General features: G+C 39.6%; 1 long non-coding RNA gene across 1 annotated transcript in view; it reads right to left on the reverse strand.

Annotated features, from left to right (window-relative positions):
• Positions 1–678: 678 nt before the first annotated feature.
• The window catches only part of LOC132534332 (uncharacterized), a 95,869-nt gene continuing 73,890 nt past the window's right edge, over positions 679–22,657 (reverse strand). Inside the window, exon 3 of the long non-coding RNA XR_009546060.1 lies at positions 679–744. This is a non-coding gene — a long non-coding RNA (uncharacterized LOC132534332). The remainder of the gene's footprint in view (positions 745–22,657) is intronic.

Raw genomic sequence — 22,657 nt, forward strand, 5'->3', positions numbered from 1 at the left:
CACCTTCTGCACCCCACAAATAATTGTGGTCGATACTCCCAGAGGGATAAAGACTAGGAAAACTATCAAAAGAGATTGGATATGAAGTTCTAGTGGTGGGAATTATGGAATTGTACCCTTCTTATCATCTGGTCTTGTCAATATTTTCATTTTATAAATAAATAAAAAATATACAAAGTTTATTTGTAAATAACATTAAATGATATACAACATGATAAGGTTTGTATGATACAGTAAATCCTAACCATGGGATTTTCAAAGTAAACCAGGTTTCCAAATAACTTGGTTATAATAATAATAATCTATTGCCTTTTTAAACTCTAAGACAGAAAGAAACATTCCTCATTCTCTATACCCATATTTTTCCAAGTCCTAGAACCTCTGGGATTTTGCTTGTTTTCTTTCATGCTTCTATTCATCGATACCATTTGATACTGTATCTGCTTATCTCAACTAAATCAATGCACCCAGTGCCACCTTGACATGCTTCACTTAGGCCTGGGATGTCAACTCTATAGCTCCAATATTCTGGTGAGACCTTTCCTAACTCATGGGATTCTTTAGTTCCATTTCAAATGGTGCACTTACTAACATAAATTACAGAACATAGACATAGATCAGGACCCATGGGCTAGGGCACATGTCCGCATGTGCCCATAAGTTAGGTAGAAAATACATACCTTAAAGTAAAAGTGTGCAATAATCTACAGTGATTCAATAAATGCAGCAAACAAGTAGAAATACCTAAAAAAGACACCATTGAGTACTTAATCAAATATTTTATACTTATACCTAGATACCCTCCTCACTTTCCTATTTTACTTCCCTCAATCACTTTCTGGCTAACCTTGTCAGGAAAGTAAGGACTAGTATAGTCATGGGCTCTTTGTAATATAACTAAAATAGGACTACTATCTATCTACAAAATGGAGACTCCCCGAACTCTTCATATGAACTATTCTATCCTTCAGGTTCATAATTAGTCAACAATTTGTTTGTTTCTATATGTTAACTCTTTTTTCAGGCAGCAGGTTCCAGACGCTAACATGATGCCAACCAGACTTCCCTGGACAGACAACCCCATCAATGCGTCCTGGAGCCCTGCTTTCCCAGACCCCACCTCACTAGGGAAAGAGACAGGCTGGAAGTATGAATTGACCTGTCAACACCCATGTTCAGTGGGGAAGCAATTACAAAAGCCAGACTTTCCACCTTCTGTACCCCATAATGACCCTGGGTCCATATTCACAGAGGGATAAAGAATAGGAAAGCTATCAGGAGAGGGGATGGGATACAAAGTTCTAGTGGTGGGAATTGTGTGGAGTTGTACCCCTTTTATCCTATGGTTTTTGTCAGTGTTTCCTTTTTATAAGTAAAAATTTTAAAAAAGAAAAGTAAAGACTACAAAAGCTGGATAAGGGCAAGATACTGGTACACTCTAATGATGGTTCTTTTGGTCACTACCAGGCCACCCCATCATCTAGGGCCCTAGTCAGGGAATCCTGGGATTCCCATATAAATAGAGCACTAGAACTCTAACAGATCCCTCTCTCCACTGTCACTAGTCATCTTCATTAGGGACAACATAAACCTTCTTGTGGGCCTCTACAGGACCTTGCCCTCAATGTAGAACAACAATGGTAGAAAGAGGCCCACTCTGAAAGGAGGTTGAGTCAACATACTCTGCCACTAGAAGAAGACTGGTCCTGAAATGAGTGCAGTGTTCCTAGTTGTGACCATGGAATGTGAGCTCAGACCTACAGGGATGCACAGCTTACACAGGCTCCTGTGCTAAAGGTGAATTAGACATTGGCCCTAGGTCAGATCGATAGGGTTTATAGTTAATGGTACTTATAGACTTTCCCCATGTTTGGGAGCTACTCTCTGCCCTGATCCAACTTTCTAGTCCTATTTTCAACTCTGACATCATCTTCACAGACATACTCTTGCCCATCTCCATGTTAGCTGTCTGGCTCAGGAAAAAAATTGGTAGTTATAGGCCCCTTGGAATATACCTAAAATAGACTTTCTGGTTTCTTCCAACATGAAGACCCCAAATTTCATCTGTTATACTCTTACCTTTAGGTTCCTGATTATTAAGCAATTTGTTCTGCTTTATATCTCGATGCTTTTCAGCCACTAAGTTTCAGATGCTACGATGATGCCAACCTGACTTTTTTGGGCAGTTGACCTGACCAATGTGACCTGGAACCCACCTCCCTAGAGCCCTACCCCACTGGGAAAACAGAGAGACAGGCTGGAAGTATGAATAGACCTGTCAATGCTCATGTGCAGTAGAGAAGCAATTACAGAAGCCAGACCTTCCACCTTTTACACACCATAAGGATCTTTGGTTCATATTCCCAGAGCGATAAAGAATAAATAAGGAAGCTTCCAATGGAGGGGATGAGATATAGAACTCTAATAGCGGGAATTATATAGAATTGTACCCCTCTTATCCCGCAATCTTGTCAATCATGATTACATCACAAATAAAAAATTAACAAGCTGATTTAGTTAGGGTACTAAACTCACAGTCCTCAATCTGAAACTGGCTAGTGGTTATGTTATATGTGACAATATATCTGCCTGGCTCATGAGATGTGTGCATGGCCTCTCCAGGGTTAGCCCATCTGAAGGCTCTTGTCATAATGCGATGACATCTGTTCTCCTAAGTGGAAAACAAACAGGGTAACATCCTTCCTGTCTCTGTGGCTCACTTTCCCAGTATCTTTTACAGGTTTTACTTGTCTTGTCTCTCTCTTGGACATTCAGGTTCCTTGGAATCCTATTTATAACTATACCCCAGGTATTAGTATCAACTCCCAATACCTTCCAGGCTAATCACAATCCCCTTCACTTACATTTTTACCCTATTCTGCTTCAAACCCATGCTTCAAGAATATCTTGCTCTCAATAGGTTCAAAATATAATCCACATTTTCGTTATCCCTTCTCAACCACTTATACCTACTTGTTATCACTCACTCTTTTCTTGCAGCCTCTCAATTTTGCCATTGCATTTGCCTGAGATAACCTCATCCATCTCTCTGTCTGATGAATTTCTTCAAACACCAGCTTACTTACTCAAAAAAAGTTTCCTCTGCCCACTAAGACAATGTGGCTTTGTGCTCTGCAGCATTATAACATATAAGCAATAATAAATTGACCACCCATTCAGCATCAGCTCCTAAAACTACTTCTATGTAACTCTTCCTATATCTGCATAGTGAACTTGGCACAATAAATAAGAAACGACTTTAATAAGATACAAATTAAAGTAAGCACTGGTTTACATTCCCTTAAAAAAGAAAAACCAACCTCTAAGGATCCTTTTCTTCATTTGTTCTCCTAAGGTCAGCTCATAAATCAATACTCTGCTGTAACATACTCTGTTCTAGTACTTGCCTAATGAATTAATGCATCAAGAACTATTTCTTCAAAGTCTGTTACTATACCACACTTACAACCAAAATGTTAAAACCCCTCCACCATAGCCTAGAGGACCACCTCCACTCCTGTAACCCAACCTTTCCCCCTTCCCACAACCTCCTTTGGTAACTTAGTTCTGAAATGTGAGTCCAAAGGTTTGCCTTCATTTAACTTTCCTTGATTTCCTTGCTGTGTTTTTCTATTTGTCTCCTATAGGTGAGGCATTCTATACTTTGGTTTCATATAAGTTCTTCCAGTATTTCTTGTAGGGGAAGTCAGTGGTGATGAATTCCTTTAACTGTAGTTTGTCTGGAAAGCTCTCCGTCACTCCTTCAAACAAGAGCTTCAGCCTAACTGGATGGACAATCCATCAGTGCATACATTTCCTATCCAAAAGTTTGAGTATATCAGTCCTTTCTAAACATTAGGGTCTCTATTGAGAAATCAACTTATAGTCACATAGGGTTTCATTTATAAGTGACTCTTTGCTTTTCTCCTTATTCTTTTCAAATTTTCTCTTTCTCTTTGATCTTTACCACTTTAATTATTATGTGCCTTGGTGAACTTGGGTTTGAATTAACTTTATTTGTAACTAGAGCTTCCTGGTTTGAAGGGCTATCACTTTCAGTTTGGGAGAAATTCTCAGCTAATATTTTTCCAAATAGAAGTCCTGCATCCTTCTCTCTCTCTCTTTCCTGTGCTGCAAACCTATGATGGAAGTGCTATTCCATAACTCTCCTATATTTTATTCACTTATTTTAGTTCTTTTCCTCTGTAGCTAAATTTCTTGTCTTTTTGAATTCTTTTTCATTTACACCATTGCCTCTGTGACAGCAGGATGACCACAAAACAAGAAATTTTCCTGAGGAAGTAAGTAAAAGTTAACCATTTAATTCAACTCTGAGAGAATATAGTGGAATGAAACTCACAGGAATATGGGCCTCCTTGCTAGGAATATCTGTTTTCCTTCTCATGCCACTTAACATGCACAATGTGTTTCTGGGGTTACAGAGAGTTGGTTCACCTTGCACATCTACAGAGGGGCCTAGCTTTATGTCCTTCATATCCTGCTTCTCACTCCTCAATATTCATTGCCTCTTCAAACAATACTGGGAAATAGGACTGTGTTTTGTGTACATAATGGCATACTTGCATTTCACCTGCATCTTTATCTTGACCTTGGCAACAAGACTAGGTAGTTGAGGTGAAGATTAATGAGACAATTATTTTTAAAAGGAATATAAACAGCCTGGCTCAGCTGTGTTAACAGCAGTCATGACATTAGTTGCTCTTTAATGTTGTGATTTTACTCTTTGAATTCTGAGTAGTGGAAAAGTCAATGAAAAGTGTTCTTTTGAGGCAATCATTTACAATGGAGAAAAGTAAATTAAGAGACAACTTGATGTCACTACAATAAGCATTATTAACATGGAAATCTCTTTAAAAAACAGAAAGGCAGAATGGGAAAACAAGGTCTTAGCATCACTACTAGTTAACTCTGGAGCCTGTATAAGCCATTCAAAGTCTCAGTCTTCTCATATGAAAAATAGAAGTAATTATTCATCCAAGGGAAAAGAGAAATGATGTAGTATAAGAAAGAGTTGTAGCCCTGACTTCCCTGGGCAGACAATCTCACCAATGTGTTCTGGAACCCACCTCTCCAAAGCCTTACCTAACTAGGAAAAGATAGAGATAAGCTGGGGGTATGGATCAACCTGTCATTGCCCATGTCCAATGGAGAAGCAATTACAGAAGCCAGATATTCCACCTTCTGCACCCAATAGAGATCTTTGGTTTATACTCCCAGAAGGATAAAGAATATGGAACCTTCCAATGGGATATGGCACTCTGGTGGTGGGAAATGTATGGAACTCTATCCTTCTTATCCCAGGTCTATCATTATTACATCACTAATGATAAGAAGAAGTGTAAAAATAATAAATCACAAAGCAGAACTTGGACTATGTTTGGTGTATTGCACCATAGTAAAAGACTCTGGGATCAGGATAGGTGAGGGGTTAGGTCCGGGAACATGACGTCAGAGGAAGACCTAGAAGGGTTTGAATTCTTATGTGGAAAACTGAGAAATTTTACACAAGTATCAATTTTACTGTTAATGGTAAACCATTAATTCCCCAAATAAAGAAAAAAAAAGAATGAGTTGTAACAGCAAGGGGGTGATGCATTTATTTGAGTGCACATTTACAATGCACAAGGACCCAGGTTCAAGCCCTCAGTCCCCACCTGCAGGGGAATAGCATTGTAAGTGGTGAAGCAGTGCTACAGTTGTCTTTCTGTCTCTGTCCCTCTCTATGCCCCTCTTCCCTCTCTATTTCTAACTCTATCCAAAAAATATAGATAATAAAAAATTAAAAAATAACAATGAATTTTGGGTTCGGTGGTGGCACACCTTGTTGAGCACACATATTACAATGTTCAAGTACCCAGGTTTGAGCCCCCAGTCTCCACATGCTGGGGAAAGCTTTGCAAGTGATGAAGCATGGATGATGGTGTCTCTGTCTCTCTCCCTCTCTATCTCCCCCTTTCCCTCTTGATTTATGTCTGTCTCTATCCAATAAATATGTAAATAAAGATAATTTTAAAAAATAAAATAATGAGTTGAAGTCTCTATTGCTTAATTATGAATTCAAATATGAAGATGCATTTCTGTTAAGGAAAATGCCTCATAAAATTTATTAAGTACAGGACTTCCAGGAGGCATGACCATGGACTAACTGGGACCAAATCCTCTCTCTTCCCAAAACAACAAATAAATACAATAAGAGACCCAACTGAAGTAATAATCTACAGCTGAAAGTTCTGCAGCCTCAGGTGGGTGCTTGTGTGTGGTTGGAGCGAAAAGGGGCACAGGCACAGGTTGAAGAACAGCAAAGTCAAATCACAGCTCTGGGTAGCACAGGCACTGAGCTGTGCCATTTTGATGACTTCAGTTTAAGTGCAGCAATCAAGTAACATTGTTCCTAGTGCCGGAAGAAAAGAGACAGGGGCTTAAAACCTCTTAGTCTTTGACTCAGAGGGGGCTTAGCCTTCTGAATTTAAGGCAAGGACACAACATAAAACAGGGTATTTGTGACCACAAGACAGCCCAAAGCAACCATTCCTGCACCCCATCCCACCCACCTCAGATCATACAAACAATAGAAACCTAGAAATCATAATTGCACCACCTGCTGGCCATCAATAATCAGCACAAAAAATGTATAAGCAGAGAAACAGAACTAAAGAGCCAACCATGCTGTATCAGCCAGACAGATGACACAGAGGAAATCCATGGAATTACAGACTTAGAGAGACTCTCAGAGTAAGACTACACAGAGCTCATTATGAGGACTCTCCAAGAACTTAAGAAAGAATTAAAAGAGCATGTTACTATGGAATTAAAACACACAAGAGGAGACTTCCGGAGGCGAGGCTACAGAGAAGCAGCAGCTGTGTTTTTCTCTTCTCCTCTCCGAGTCAACTAGGAATACCAAAGGACATCACCTGGGACTGCAACAAGGCAGAACTAGAACAGCTTCAGGAAGCCACCAAATCACCGGTATGTGGCTTGTGGACAGAGAGGAGCCTAAGGCGAGATTGAACAGCTGGTAACAGTATGGCAGTTTACCAGTTGAGACACCACCTCCAGTGTGTTTTACCAACAAAAAGACTGCTGAAGGGAGGAGAGAATTCCCCTAAAACTCACCAAATGCAACTGTGAGTCTCCATTGCTACTATTCTCAGAGGCTGGAGCAGCAGGGGGGAGGCCTGTGCTGACATCTGAGAACAGAAAACAACCAGGAAACTCAGGAGAAGATCTACATCTTGGTGGTCTAGCAGTGGAACTGTATAGTGGGAGCCTTTTCATATTGTTCTCCTGATGAGAACATGGTGAAAAATTGCATCAGAACCTACAGATTATAAACAGGACTTGTCTAGAAACTCATAGGGCCCAGCAGTCTGCCTGGCGTGGCAGAGAAGCTGAATTGAGCCAGAGCCTTGGATCCTTGGGATGTAAGAGTCTCTTTGCATAACCACTGTGCTATCTCTCCCTCATCCTTCTTTATCTCTTGGTCAGGAGTAAGTGATTAAGCTAAGAAGCTTAAATATAGTTTAAAAGCCCTCAGGCTCCCATAGCCTGCAGGGATGAAAAAGAACAAAAGAGGATTTTAACACCCACTGTGCTCCAACACAGGGATTGAAATAATATTGAAACAACTGTCAATTTCCACAACTGTGACCTCTCTAAGTACCTTACTTATACACAAGTCAATCCAGGCAAGAGTGATCAGAAATTTGAAAAGTACTGAGAGAGTGCCCTCATAACATACTATATAGAATGGTTAAACTAACAAGAAGAAATATTGGAGAAATGAACCAGGATAAGAGTCCAGCTAAAAGTCCCTCAAAGGTTGAAGCACAAAATAATGAGGTCAACATCCAAACACAAGTTAAGGAAATAGTCACAGGAGTGAGTATAGAGTTTGAAAGTATTGTCATCATAAATACAGAAAGAACAAATTAGACAATGGAAGAAATCACTAATTATCTCAAAATCTAATTATCTGAAAGCTGAAATAGCTGAAATAGCTGAGCTAAGAACACAACTAGCTGAACAAGCTAAAACAGTATCAGAACAGGGTAACAAAATAGATGAACTCCAGAAAACAGTAGAGGGAAAATAGAATAGAATAAATGAGTCTGAAGACAGAATTAGCAAGATTGAGGATGAATTAATGATAACTAAAAATCCAGTAAGAGATACTGAAAACAACCACAGATACCTATAGTATCTTCAAAAGAAATAATATTTGCATTATTGGCTTACCAGAGGAAGAAACAGAGGCAGGGGAAGAAAGCATTCTTCAGGACATACTAGCTGAGAACTTCTCTAGTCTAGACAACATCAAAGACATAAAGGTCCAAGAAGCCCAGAGGATGCCAAACAGAATTAACCCAGACTTAAAGACACCAAGACACATCATATTTAGAATGGAAAGAAATAAGGATAAAGAAAGAATCCTGAAGGCTGCAAGAGATAAACAAAGAGTCACCTACAGAGGAAAACCTGTAAGATTAGCAGCAGACTTCTCCACACAAATACTACAGGACAGAAGAGAATGGCAAGATAACTAGAAAGTACTCAGGGCTTTCAACAAAGAATACTGTATCCTGCTAGACTGTCATTCAGACTAGATGAAGGCATTAAAAACCTCAGAGAAACAAAAGTTGAAAGAATCAACTATCACCAAGCCTGCCCTGAAAGAAGTCCTGAATCATCTCCTATAAATACTCAGACCACCATAAATATGCCATATATCAGAACACTCTAAAAATCTACAATAATGATAATAAGATATCTTTAAGCTATGATATCAATAAATGTCAATGGCCATAATTTACGTATTAAAAAGCACAGAGTAGGAAGATGGATCAGAAAACACAACCCAACCATATGCTGTCTACAGGAAACCCACCTAACTCAACAAGACAAACACAGACTCAAAGTGAAAGGATAGAAAACTATCATACAAGCCAATGGCCCACAAAAAAGGGAAGGAACAGTTATTCTCCAATCTGACACAATACACTTTAAAATAAATAAAATTTTTAAAGTTAGGAATGAATATTACTTAATGCTCAGAGGAACAGTCAACCAAGAGGACTTATCAATTATTAACATCTATGTACCTAACGAGAAGCCATCTAAATGCATCAAACATCTACTGAAAGAGCTATAGCAATATATTAATAGCAACACAGTCATAATAGGGGACTTCAACACCCCACTCTCTCAACTTGACATCATCTAGGCAGAAAATCAATAAATAAATGAGAGAACTAACTGAGGAGATAGATACCTACAAAATTCCAAAATTAAATAAAGAAGAACTAGATAATATGAACAGGCCCATTACAGCTAACAAAATTGAAAGAGTTATCAAAAACCTTCCCAAGAATAGAAGTCCTGGACCAGATGGTTTTACAAATGAATTCTACAAAACCTTCAAAGAAGAGTTAATGGCTCTACTTTTAAAAGTCTTCCAGAAAATTGAAAACACAGGACTACTCCCTTCCATCTTCTATGAAGCCAACATCACTCTGTTATCAAAATATTAGGGGCTGGACCCATTGGCCAGGCCAGTCCAAGATGTATTTTCCAAGAGGTCTGAGCTGGTCTGACCTCAAACCCTCCCTCCTGTGGGTTGAGATATGACAGTTCTGCCCTGATCTCTGGAATTTATGATGGTTGGATCTCTGGACACAAGTGCCTCTATCTCATGCCATACCTCCCTCTTACTTATTTAATTAAAATCCATGGATTACTGTGTGTGGTTAACTTAAAAACTGCCAGCAAACATCCTGATTGCTTAGCTGCCTCCCCTCCCCTTGCCCCCACTGCCCTAAAGTGCCTGCAATCTACCTCTGGAAAAATGTGCATTATAAAACTAGTGATCAAACCTTGTATGGTAACCTTTTACAGTCTGTAGGTCATAAGGGGACTATGCATTGTGTTACTCTGTGTTTGGGTTAATGGTTACCTCAACTTTCCCCACCTAGTTATTGGTATATTTGCATGACTTTTTTTTTCAAGAAATGAGTTGCCCCATTGATGCTCTCCCAGGGCTGACCACTATCACTATTAATATACAACACAGTGTTGGAAGTTCTTGCCACAGGAATCAGGCAGGAGCAAGGAATTAAAGGCATACAGATTGGAAAAGAAAAAGTCAAAATCTCCCTATTTGCAGACAACATGATAGTATACAGAGAAAAACCTAAGGAATCCAGCAAGAAGCTTTTGGAAATCATCAGGCAATACAGTGAGTTGTCAGTATACAAATGTAGCATACAAAACTGAGGACATTTCTCTATGCAAAAACTAAGTTAGAAGAAGATGAAATCCAGAAATCAATTCCTTTTACTATAGCAATAGAAATAATAAGACATCTAGGAATAAAGCTAACCAAAGAAGTGAAAGACTTGTATACTGAAAATTATGAGTCACCACTCAAGGAAACAGGAAAAGACACAAAGAAGTGGAAAGATATTCCATGTTCATGGGTTGGAAGAATTAGCATCATTGAAATGAATATAATATCCAGAGCCATATACAAAATTAAGGCTAGCCCCATCAAGATCCCAAACACATTTTTAAGGAGAATAGAACAAATGCTACAAATGTTTCTCTGGAACCAGAAAAGACCTAGAACTGTCAAAACAATCTTGAGAAGAAAGAACAGAACTGGAATTATCACACTCCCAGATCTCAAATTATATTATAGGGCCATTGTCATCAAAACTGTTTGTTACTGGAACATGAAAAGACACACTGACCAGTGGAATAGAATTGATAGCTTAAAAGTAAGCCCCCACACCTATGGACATCTAATCTTTGACAAAAGTGCCCAGACTACTAAATGGGAAAAGCAGAATCTCTTCAACAAATGGTGTTGGAAAAAAATGGGTTGAAACATGCAGGAAAATGAAACTTAACCACTATATTTCACTAAATACAAAAGTAAATTCCAAGTGGATCAAGGACTTGGATGTTAGACCACAAACTATCAGATACTTAGAGGAAAATATTGGTGGAACTCTTTTCCACATAAATTTTAAAGGTATCTTCAATGAAATGAATCTAATTACAAAGAAGACTAAGGCGTTGACTGGTCGGTCCATACCAGTCAACACCCATGTTCAGCGGTGAAGCAATTACAGAAGCCAGACCTTCTACCTTCTGCAACCCACAATGACCCTGGGTCCATGCTCCCAGAGGGATAGAGAATGGGAAAGCTATCAGGGGAGGGGGTGGGAAATGGAGATTGGGTGGTGGGAATTGTATGGAATTGTACCTCTCCTACCCTATGGTTTTGTTAATTAATCCTTTCTTAAATAAAAAAAAAAGACTAAGGCAAGAATAAACCTATGGAACTAAATCAAATTTAAAAGCTTCTGCACAGCAAAGGAAACGAATACCCAAAACAAGAGACCCCTCACAGAATGGGAGAAGATCTTTACATGCCATACATCAGACAAAAGTTTAATAATCAAGATACATAAAGAGCTTGCTATGAACAACAAGAAAACAAATAACCCCATCCAAAAATGGGAAGAGGACATGGACAAAATATTCACCACAGAAGAGATACAAAAGGCCAAGAAACATGTAAAAAAAAATGCTCCAGAGAAATGCAAATAAAGACAACAATGAGATACCACTTCATTCCTGTGAGAATGTCATACATCAGAAAAGGTAGCAGCAACAAATGCTGGAGAGGTTGTGGGGTCAATGGAACCCTCCTGCACTGCTGGTGGGAATGTCAATTGGTCCAATATCTGTGGGGAGTACTCTGGAGAACTCTCAGAAAGCTAGAAATGGTCCTAACTTATCACCCTGCAATACATCTCCTGGGGATATATCCTAAGGAACCCAACACACCCCTCCAAAAAGATCTGTGTACACCTATGTTCATAGCAGCACCATTTGTAATAGGCAGAACCTGGAAGAAACCCAGGTGTCCAACAACAGATGAGTGGCTGAGCACATTGTGGTATATATACACAATGGGGTACTACTCAGTTATTAAAAATGGTGGCTTCACCGTTTTCAGCCCATCTTGGATGGAGCTTGAAGAAATCAGGTTAAGTTCAATAAGTCAGAAACAGAAGGATGAATATTGGATGATTTCACTCTCAGGAAGAAAGTTGAAAAACAAGATCAGAAGAGAAAACACAAGTAGAACCTGACCTGGAGTTGGTGTATGGCACCAAAGTAAATGAGTTTGGCATGGGTAGAGGGGAGAATACAGGTTCAAAAAGGATGACAGAGGACCTAGTGGGGGTTGTATTGTTATGCGGAAAACTGAGAAATGTTATGCATGTAAAAGCTATTGTATTTACTGTGGATTGTAAAATATTAATCCCCCAATAAAGAAATTAAAAAAAAGGAATAGGAATGCTTTGAATGGAGAGGATGGGACACAGAACACTGGTGGTGGGAACTATGTGGACTGAAGCTTGTTACCTTACATATTGTTAATCATTATTAAATCACTAATTTAAAAAAAAAACACAAAATAGGAACTTATAACAGTGTTCACTAAGAATCCCCAGATCTTGAAAGAACAGTCAATCCATTCCCAGGTAGAAAGCTTAGGAAGTAGATCCACACATTTAGAAAGAAATAATCTTCAATCTAGAAGATAAAGTCAGCCCAGTCTTTCAATTTGAAGATGAGGGAGAGCAATGGTTCAGAAAGACTGAAGCAACTCTGTGAAACTGCAAACTTCATCAAAAGATCAAATATAAGAGTGATAAGACTATCTGAGGAGGAGGACAAGGCTAAAGGCCCAGAGTCCATTTTCAGAGTAATTTTAGCTGAGAACTTCCCACACTTAGGAAACAATCAGAACATTCTCATTCAAGAGGAAGAACAATCACCCTGATTTAAAAATATAAAAAAACCAACGCCAAGACACATTATTGTAAAACTGTCAAAAGTCAATGACAAGGAAAAAATTTGCTGGCTGCTAGGGAAAGGAAAGAAGTTACATACAAAAGCAGAGCTATAAGACTTTTATCAGATTTCTCTTCACAAACACTAGAGGCAAGGAGAGAATAGAATGACATATTCAATGTTCTAAAGGAGAGGGAATTCCAGCCATGAATATTGTATCCTGAAAAATTATCCTTCAAATATGAGGGAGAAATAAAGGTTTTCAGAAATACTCAAGAACTAAAGGAATTTGCCACAAACAACGCCACCATACAAGAACTACTGAATCAAGTCCCATAGTAAAGGAGGAAGCAAATGAATACATATTCCAAACACCAAGTTGCAGATGCTGCCATGACCTTAACCTGACTTGCCCGGACAGACAACCTCACCAATGTACCCTGGAACCCCACCTCTCCAGAGCCCTGCCCCAATAGGGAAAGATAGGGACAGGCTATGGGTATGGATCAACCTGTCAATGCCCATGTCCATCAGAGAAGCAATTACAGAAACCAGACTTCCCACCTTCTGCACCCATAATGACCCTGGGTCCATGCTCCCAGAGGGATAAAGAATAAAAAAGCTTCCAATAGAGGGGATGAGATATGGAACTCAGGTGGTGGGAAATATGTGGAATTTCACCCCTTTTATTCTATGGTTCTGTTGATATTTTCTATTTTTTTATTTTATAAATGAATTAAATTTTTAAAAAAGAAAAGAAAGGAATAGAGGCAGGACCATAGAAAAAATGCCAAATATATATAACAAGAGATAGATAGCTACAGAAATAATAGTCAACCTCTATCTGTAACCTTGGGAGAACTACTGTAGTTTCCATTGAAAAGAATGGTGACACAAAATTTTGGTGCTGGGAATGGTGTGGAATTATAACCATATTATCTCATAATTTTGTAAATCAATAACAAATTTGGAAAAAGAAAAAAATTATGAAGTACAAAAGTTGAGAAGCTTATGAGTATGGTTTAGAAAAAGTTTTCGCAGAAAACTAAAACCTGAGAAATTTCACCTAAGTACCAATAACTGTATTTACTGTAAACCATTAAGCCCCCCCAATAAATAATAAGAAAAAGTATTTTTTTCACATCAAAGTGAGAAAAAAAATTTAAGCCTGAAATAAAGAGAGTCATCAGAAGAGAGAAGAAAGAAAGACAGACAGCAGGGAGGCTCTGAGAAGCTCCCACAACATGACAGCAGGTACATAAGAAGTTTCCTGTTGTGGTAAGTACTTTGCTATATTTCTGTGAACAAGACTATCTGAATGACATTTAAAGTACTTTTCTACCTGTGGTGTAATTACCTCCCACTACCTTCCCCAAAAAAGTTTAATAAAATCAGCAACACACAGCAATCTGGTGTGAGACAGGAGTAGTCAGAATGAAAGAAGGCTGCAACACAGGGAGATGGCATGGTATTTTAGGGAACAAGCTACATCCTTAAGCAGACAACCATAGCTCAGTGAAGGATAGATCTCCCCAAAATATTCAGTTTTTTCCCCAAGATGTCCAGAAGAGACATTTTCCAATATATATGTCACCCTGGTATATGGAGCTAAGGTTAACTAAGAGAAATTGTTACCATTGCCTTCCCAGATAAAGAGTACCTAGTTTAGAATAAAACATTCTCTCAAACATCTATCTGATATCAGGGCAAACATCTGGTTTTGTCATATAAAGTAATCATTTTGTTGGTCCTCTCTCCTTGGTGCCCTGGCCTATCTTATATTCATTAGTCCCAGAATAAAAATTTGTGATACAGCCTGTTGACTATAGAATTTATAGTCCTGCTAATCTGCCCAGTGTTAATGTCTTTGCTGGACTAGACTAATTAGGCTCCTGCGAGGTGAAAGCATTAAAAATATTTTAAAATTATTTTTATTTATTGAATAGAAATAGCCAGAAACTGAGAGGAGAGGAGGAGAACAATGGGAAGAGACAGAAACACCTACAGCCCTGCTTCACCACTTACAAGTTTTCTTCATGTACATGGGGACCGGGGGCTTGAACCCAGGTCCTTGCACACTGTAATGAGTGCACTTAACCAGGTGAACCACCATCAAGCCCCTGGAAGAAAATTTCCACTCTGATTCCACAGTAGATTAACTAAGAAGGTATAGTAAACCCCCCTCAGAAGGATCTCAAACAGAACTCACATCTCTCAATCATCAACTCTGAGCTTTTCTCCCTTGCAGTTCCTAAAACCATTGGGTGGGCCTGACTGTCCACACAAGTGGAAATTTTCAGCTTTCATATTTGGATATTCAAACATAAAGTGGCCATAAATGCATGTAAAACCCAGATGCAGTTGGATCTCACAGTTTCCTGACTTCAATGAGATGAAATGTGGATCATGTGGAATAAGAAATAGTATATTAATTAGTAAACTTTATTTTATTTTTAATTTTTTATCATGTTTATTTATTTATTGGATAGAGATAGCCAGAAACTGAGAGGGAAAGGGGTGATAGAGAGGGAGAGAGACACTTGCAGCACTACTTCAACACTCTCAAAGTTTTCCCCTGCAGGTGCTTGAATCCGGGTTCTTGAGCATTGTGACATGTGTGCTCAAACAGGTACCCCACCACCCAGCCCCTAATTAGCAAACTTTACAATTCAAAGTAGGGTACTAGTATAATTATCAGTTAAACTATTGGTTCTTTTTTTTTAACTATTAGTTCTTAATCTACTACTCACCTATTTCACAGAAATGTAAAACAAAAATGATTCAGAAGTAGCTCACTGGGTTTTACTAGAAAAGTGTTGACAAAATAGCTTACTTGGATTGTGCACTGCCTTGCTATGCAGTTGACTAGGTTCAAGCCTGCTCCCCCCCACACCCCAGCTCAAAGAGGAAGCTCTTTGGTGCTGTGAACATTATCTATCTATCTATCTATCTATCTATCTATCTATCTATCTATCTATCTATCTCTCTTTGTCTCCAGGGTCATTGCTAGCCTCGGTGCTTGCACCACGAATCCACTGCTCCTGGAGGCTATTTTATTCCCCTTTTCTTGCTCTTGTTGTGTTATTATTGTTGTAGTTATTATTCTTTTTATTTTTATTTATTTTTTTTCTTTAAGAAAGGAGACATTAACAAAACCATAGGATAAGAGGGGTACAGTTCCACACAGTTCCCATCACCTGATCTCCATATCCCATCCCCTCCCCTGATAGCTTTCCCATTCTCTATCCCTCTGTGAGTATGGACCCAGGGTCATTGTGGGTTGCAGAAGGTGGAAGGTCTGTCTTCTGTAATTGCTTCCCCGCTGAACATGGGCATTGACTTGTCGATCCATATTCCCAGGCTGCCTCTCTCTTGCCCTAGTAGGGTGAGTCTCTGGGGAAGCAGAGCTCCAGGACACATTGGTGGGGTTGTCTGTCCAGGGAAGTCTGGTCGGCATCATGCTGGCAACCGGAACCTGGTGGCTGAAAAGATAGTTAACATACAAAGCCAAACAAATTGTTGAACGACCATGGACCTAAAGACTGGAATAGTGCAGATGAAGTCTTGGGAGGTATTCCCTGCAGGCTCTTGTGTACTTCAGCTTTCAGGTATATATTTTTCCCTAGCTTATGGGCACGTGTGAATATATACTCTATCTCAGGGGACCTGGACTATATCTAGGTTTGGGGACTTTATTGGGGAGTGGACCACCTGGAATGGAATTAGAGAATAGTATGAAAGGAAAGGTCTCACCCAAGTGATGAAGCTGAAGGGTTGTCATTCCACACCTGAAGTCTCTGAACATACCAGGGAGAACAGAAGCAACTGGTAGCACAGCTATATACAAGATGCTGGGTATTATACTCCAAACCCTAACAAAGGGACTTTTCAAAGTTAACCCAATTACCAAATAATGTGATGATAACAATAACTACCCATTGTCTTCTTGAACCCTAAGAAAGCAGGAGCCTCACATTTCCACTATAGAGCCTATATTTCCCCTAGTCCTGGAACCTTAGAGTGGGGCCCACTTTCCTGCATGCTTCTCTCAATCCAAATCAAATAATATTGCATCCACAGATCACAACCCAATCAATCCAACGAGTGCCACCCTAGCATGCTTCACTTCAGACTGAGTCCAGAGACTTCAGGTGTGGAATGACAACCCTTCAGCTTCATCACTCAGTTGTAGTTATTATTGTTGGTATTGACGCTGTCATTGTTGGATAGGACAGAGAGAAATGGAGAGAGGAGGGAAGATGGAGAGGGGGAGAGAAGGATAGACACCAGCAGACCTGCTTCACCGCCTGTGAAGCAACCCCCCTGTAGGTGGGGAGCCGGAGGCTTGAACCAGGATCCTTATGCTGGTCCTTGCACTTCAAGCCATGTGTGTGTAACCCACTGTGCTACTGTCCACCCCCCCCCCACCCTTATATCTGAAAAAGTCATCCTGGAGCAGTGAAGTCTTAGTGATAACAAGAACAAAAGGCTCTCCTGAGTTATTTTTACAGCTGTTTCAACATTCAGATAACAAGACTTGTAACCCCCATATATACTTTATTAGTCAAGTTATCAGTATTTATTAAACATTATGTAAGACATACTATTAAGAAATAGTTTAAGGGTGGAGCAAATATGGCGATTTGCAAGCAGCGACTGGCATGAGCTCCAACAAGCAGAAGCTTGTGACCAGGGATTCTCTGGATAAGGTAGAATACTGGGTCATCAGCAGGAGGGTGAGACCACTCTTGGGTTAGAAAACAGAGGCCAGGGGGTAAAAGAAAGGAAATCTTTTGATTATTTCTGAAGCTTACCCCTCCCACCCAACCCAGAACCAGCCCCCAGGGGCTGGAGAGGCTCTCCTAGCAGGCTCCCTGCTGAACTATTTTCTTTACCAAGATTCCTGGCTCACCAGGGGTGCTACTCCAAACCTTTTCCCTTTTTGTTTTTCTTCTCTTTTTTTTTAAGTGGCTGGAGCTCTATTTGAGTGACAAAATACCTGACCAATCAGAGCTTCACCCTTGCCTGGGAAAGACTAACTGGAGGGTTTTTTTTTTATTCGATACTTCTTACAATTGGTTGTCTTTGCTCAGGCTGCCTGATCCAAGCAGTCCAAGCTGCAGACTGACTGTTAGGGTTTTTTTTTTTTTTACTCTAATCTATTTTATTACTACTATTATTATATACTTGTGTCCCTTTTGCTCCCTCCTTCTTTAGGTTGACCAAAATTAACTGTTGTTGTTTTCTCCATTACTAGGTGACTGGGTGTCCTATCCAATGTGACAGGAAATAGTTCCTCTCTACTTCTTCCCTCCACTCTCCTTTCTCTTAGCTAAATAAAAAATATATATAAATAAAAACCTCTTTCCTTTCACTGCTCTTTTTTTTCTTTTTCTTTTTTCTTGTTCTTGTCTTCTTTTCTTCCTTCCTCCTTCTTTTGATTTCTGAATTCACTGATACTCATTGTGAATTATTCTGGGGAAGAAATCTAACTCAGAGTGGTCTCTCTCTCTCTCTCTCTCTCTCTCTCTCTCTGTGTGTGTGTGTGTGTGTGTGTGTGTGTGTGTGTGTGCCTTCTCTAGTTCCTTTCTCCTCTTGCTACCTCTAGAATTGACAGGAGACAGTAGATTGGCATAACTGTCTATTCTTGCTTTCCCTTTTTTCCTTTCTCTTTCTTTTTCCCTTGGATTTGGCCGCTTTTTTCTTGGACTGGAGATGTTGTTTGGCTAGCTGGTATTAGTTGAACTGCATCAATCCTTGCTTAAATTACTACTGTTGTAATTTGTGAGGGTGGGTGACTACATTTGTCATAAAGGTATTTAATATAGTGCTCAAAACACAACAACTGAAGAACAACAGAAAATAAAAATTAAAAAAAATCAATAAAAAGAAAATGGTTCATGATTAGTCAACAACTTGCTTGGCTTTATATGTTAACTCTCTTTTCAACCACCAGGTTCCAGATGCTAGCATGATGCCGACCAGACTTCCCTGGACAGACAACCCCACCAATGTGTCCTGGAGCTCTGATTCCCCAGAGCCCTGTCCCACTAGGGAAAGAGAGGGACAGGCTGGGAGTATCAAGGCCCATGTTCAGCAGGGAAGCAATTACAGAAGCCGACCTTCCACCTTCTGCATCCCACAATGACCTTGGGTCCATACTCCCAAAGGGTTAAAGAATAGGAAAACTATCAGGAGGGTGGTTGGGAAACAGAGTTCTGGTGGTGGGAATTGTGTGAAGTTGTACCCCTCTTATCCTATTGTTTTGTCAATGTTTCATTTTTATAAATAAAAATTGAATAAAAAAAGAAACAGGATAAAAGAAGTACTAGTAAATGGTCACTGAGCATAGAGATTATAATGAATAATTGAATCAGTGGAAGTTTACAGAACAAAAAGAAAGTTTATTGAGATTACTTGAGATTGGTTCCAAGTCGAATCCCCGCACAACCATAGCTTAAAAAAAATGAGCTTTTTCTTCTTAGTTGTAAAATAAAAATAGATATGTCTGCTCCACCCTATCTACCTCTCACACTCTAAAAAGGACAGGATGAGATATGCATCATAAAAACCATCAGCAACTACTATGCACTCTGAAAAATCAGACATTACTATGAGGACATCTTTCCTGGGTGTTTACTTCTTTGTTTTCTATCTGTTTGGTGTTAGTTGAACTCCACATTAGGCTGCCCACTTAACATAAAATGTTCTCTTTTAAAATACTCAGCGATAAATCATTCACCCAGCATCCTCCCAGGGGTTAGTTTAGCTCCCCTCCCATCTGCTGGATAACAGAAGGGCAGAGAGAAACCTACAGGGAAAATGACTCAGCTCAGGATCATACTTGTATTGTTTTTTATATTGGTAAGAACTGGAAGAGAATATAAAACTATCAGAAAATAATAACTGTGCATGGGTTAGCAGAGAGAGATTGCAGGTCCATTTTTATGTCTCTAATGCCCCCTTTTTAATAGCTGTAATGCTATTGTGCAATAAATAAAAACAAGGAAGAAAAAAACTCACCATGAAATGTACTTTGCAGTTTAAGGAGTATTTTCACATATACGGTGATTTGATTCTTATTGCTGCTATGGGAAGTCAAGGGCACACTGCTGTTGAACTCATTTTACAGCTAAGGAAATTGAGGCTTGAAGAGATAGCACAAATTGGTGCATCATTTACATTTCTTGGTTCTACCGTCAAGAAAAAAGTTCTTCTCTTTAGAGAAGAACTGAGGTATTTCCAAGAACCCATAGTAACAATAGTCAAGAAACCTACACTAGCATTTACTGCTTAGACCATGGCTTGGTCCTCCTGTCTGAGATGCACAGACTTAAAGACTGACTGTCTCTCTTCATGAAAAAAGACCCAAGGACTGAGAAATGGCACAGAGTGTAGTTGGAATGATTCTCTGGAGACCCCAAGTGTAATGGATAATCATCCAATGTTAAAAAACATCACAAGTAAATAAACAGATAAGTAACAGCTGTTAGGCTCAACTCACAGAAGTCCATAGTAAACCCCCTCAACTTGGGTGATTCATTCCAGCACGCCTTTTGGAAGCTTTGCATGTGGGGTGACCCTCATCCAAAAGACCAACATTAGAGATCTCTGAACTTTATGCCAAGAAATGATGAGAATGTTAGGGAGCGAGAGGTCTTCAATTGTCCTGTTCCCTTCATCAGACTCAATTCTATATCTGTCATTCTGAAGACCCTTAATCAAAACTATGTAAGAAATCGGTATTTATATCAAGTAGGTAATATACAGCTTGCTGGTGGGAGTATCCATCAGAGCAACATTTCAAGAGGGCAATGTGGCCTTACACACTGAATCCTACTTCCTGGCTATGTCTATTTGTTTTAATTTAGTGAGAAACAGGAGAGAGACAGAGAGAGAGAGAGAGAGGGAGAGAGAAACCAGAGCACTGCTTAGCTCTGGTTTACAGTGATGTGGGAGATTTTACCTAGGACTTTGGAGCCTCAGGCATGGAAGTTTTTTTTGAATAACCATTATGCTGTTGCCCTTGCCCAGAATTTATCTTGTAGATCTATGAACACAGGTACAAGTAGAACATACATGTACATATTCATTGCAGTTTTATGTACTAAAAAACAATTGGAAATAACCCAAGCTTTCTCAAAATAAGACTAGTTAAAAGAGTTTATGGTGTAGTCAAAGAGTTGAAAACTGTGCAGGTTTTTTTTTAAGAAGATAAATTAGTTGCTGTCAATGTACTAATATGAAAACATTTTTCCCCAAAATGAGTTGAGGAATGCAAAGTACAGAGCAGTATGTATATTACATTTTCTATAAAAAGTAAAAAAAGATTTTTAAAAATCTGTATTAATATTTTCTTTTTAATCTCCCTGTACACATGCTCCAAAAATAATAAAAATGATTATATATTTGTGGCAGGGTAGGGTGGGGGGATGAGGGACATGGGGGGGAGAGCCAGTGTAAGAAAACCTTTCCACTATCTCTTCTTTGTTTAATATTTATTTATTTATTCCATTTTGTTGCCCTTTTTTTATTTATAAAAAGGAAACACTGACAAAACCATAGGATAAGAGGGGTACAACTCCATACAATTCCCACCACCAGAGCTCATTATCCCATTCCCTCCCTTGATAGCTTTCCTATTCTTTAACCTGCTGGGCTAGCGTGAGGGTGTTTCTTCCCGGTTACGTGCTCTCTGGGTTGGAGAGAACTTGACCGGAGCCAACCTGGGCTGCTGCTTACTCAGTGACTCAGAGAGAGACCAGGAACTCGTGGCGGAGTGGGGACACAATGCATCTTTATTGATCAGAGACAACACTTTTATATATTTAGAACTGGAAGTGGCAAGTCAGATAAGGAAATGGCTAGGAAAGGGGATGGAGAAAAGGAAAGAGCTGCAAAGTAGAAAGATTCCATAGCAATGGTTGCTAAGGTTTTAACTGGCAGGATTAATGTACCCTGCAGGAAGGGTGGTCTCGAGGTAGAAAGAAGATAGATTAGGCAAAACAATGATTATGTAAATAGACCATAGTGTCAGCAATGCAGGATGGAGCAGGGGGGCTGCGTGACATAATCCTCTGGGAGTATGGGCCCAAGGTCATTGTGGGATGCAGAAGGTGGAAGGTCCTGCTCTGTAATTGCTTCCCCATTGAACACGGGCATTGACAGGTGGATCCATACTCCCAGCCTCTTTCCCTAGTGGGGTGGGGTTCTGGGTAATCGGAGCTACAGGACACATTGGTGGGGTTATCTGTCCAGGGAAGTCCAGTTGGCATCATGCTAAGTATCTGGAACCTGGTGGCTGAAAAGAGAGTTAACATATAAAGCCAAGCAAGTTGTTGACTAATCATGAACCTATAGGCTGGAGTGGTGCAGATGAAGAGTTGGGAGGTCTCCATTCTGTAGATAGCTATTTTAGTTATATTCCAAAGGGCCTGTGGCTATACTAGTTTCTTTTGTTTGTTCCTCTGTTTTTCCCCTGAACCTGAAATCTGATATGCAGGTGGATCCTAGTTATTGTCTAGGGAGGTGTTGTAATGGCTAGAAAAAGGACCAGAAAGCTGGATCTGGGAAAACTGTAGCTGCCAAATATAGGAAAGGGGTATAAATATTGTTGACTGTAGACCCCATTGATTTGATGTGATCTGGGGCCCATATTCAGCTTAGGAACCTATGTGACCTCTGCATCCCTGTAGATCTGAGCTCACATTCTGTGGTCATCAGTACAAACATTCCAAGTTGCCCCAGTATCAGGACCCATCTTCCT

The sequence above is a fragment of the Erinaceus europaeus genome, chromosome 18, assembly GCF_950295315.1.
Source record: "Erinaceus europaeus chromosome 18, mEriEur2.1, whole genome shotgun sequence".
Lineage (NCBI taxonomy): Eukaryota > Metazoa > Chordata > Mammalia > Eulipotyphla > Erinaceidae > Erinaceus > Erinaceus europaeus.